Genomic DNA, 1,219 nt, shown 5'->3' on the forward strand with positions numbered 1-1,219 from the left:
CCCCTACGAAGATAAGTGTCATAAACTACTTTATAGTAAGTTAAATTTCCTTTATTTTGAGTGTTGGCAGACATATGTGCGTCTTATAGATCTAGAGATATATTTTTTCAAATATCCAACATTTTATAAGAACAACTAGAAATTAACATTTTGTGAGTTTATTTTGTCAAATATCATAAAAACTACTACTCCTACAAAGATAAAAATAATTAACTATTTTGTAGTAAATTTAACTAGCTTTAATTTGAGCACTGGCAGATCTCAGTACGTCCAATGGTTTCTAAAATAGAGTTTTTCATAAATCAAATTTATTGTCCGAACAACTATAAATCAATTTATTTTAGCAAATATCATGAAAACTACTATTCCTACGAAGGTAAAGGTCATAAACTTCTTTATAGTCCATTAAACTAGCTTTATTTTGAGTGCTAATAGACATCTGTACGTCACATAGTTTCTGAGATATAGATTTCTCAAAATAAATTAACTAATTACTTATCTTTCAGTAGATTTTAAAGAAATTTTGCTTTTTAAAAAGCTATACCTCGAGAACTATTAGACGTAAATAGCTCTCTTAGGGCTAATATTTCAGCAAATTTACTCTTCTTTAAATGACGTTCTCTTAGGTTTTCTTGTGTTGTCCTACTTTATAAGATATAGAGCTCTGAATGAAAAATTAGTTTTTTTATCGCTTTGAAACAGCCATTTTTTAATACCCCTACCTATACTTGGCAGGCTCATCAATTTTTACTAGTAATTATACATTGTTTTCATGAAAGTAATAAAAAATTGGGGTGAGATAACTGATTTTTTTTCTTCCCAGCTCTTGTACTATTATGTTAAATGGAGAAATATCTCCTTCATTACAATGTTAAAACGATATAACATATATCATGGTTGAGAGTCTGTTAAATGGAGAATGATGTCACGCAACAGACCAGCTGAGCTTGTCACTGTTTTGTTTGTTGTGTCAGGTTACTTGCTTGTAGTTTGTGTTTTGATTGTGTTAGTATTGATTTGGATGTTTTAAAAACTAATAAAGCATGAATGACAATAATAATAATGTAATGACAGTTGTCAATTAGCTCATTTTGATTCTCTTCCCCACAAGTCAGAAGATCAACAAAACACTCAGAAGCCAAACTTTTACACAACTTCCACTTTTCACTCTCTTTATGCATGTTGTAATAAATTACTTTAATCAAAACTTAGAAGTAAA

General features: G+C 29.2%; 1 protein-coding gene across 2 annotated transcripts in view; it reads right to left on the reverse strand.

The window, feature by feature from the left end:
- eIF5B (eukaryotic translation initiation factor 5B) overlaps positions 1-1,219 on the reverse strand; it is a 97,151-nt gene that overhangs the window by 73,920 nt on the left and 22,012 nt on the right. The gene's annotated exons all lie outside the window — the stretch shown is intronic.

The sequence above is a fragment of the Halyomorpha halys genome, unplaced genomic scaffold (assembly GCF_000696795.3).
Source record: "Halyomorpha halys isolate HHAL.00 unplaced genomic scaffold, Hhal_1.1 Scaffold751.1, whole genome shotgun sequence".
Taxonomy (NCBI): Eukaryota; Metazoa; Arthropoda; class Insecta; order Hemiptera; family Pentatomidae; genus Halyomorpha; species Halyomorpha halys.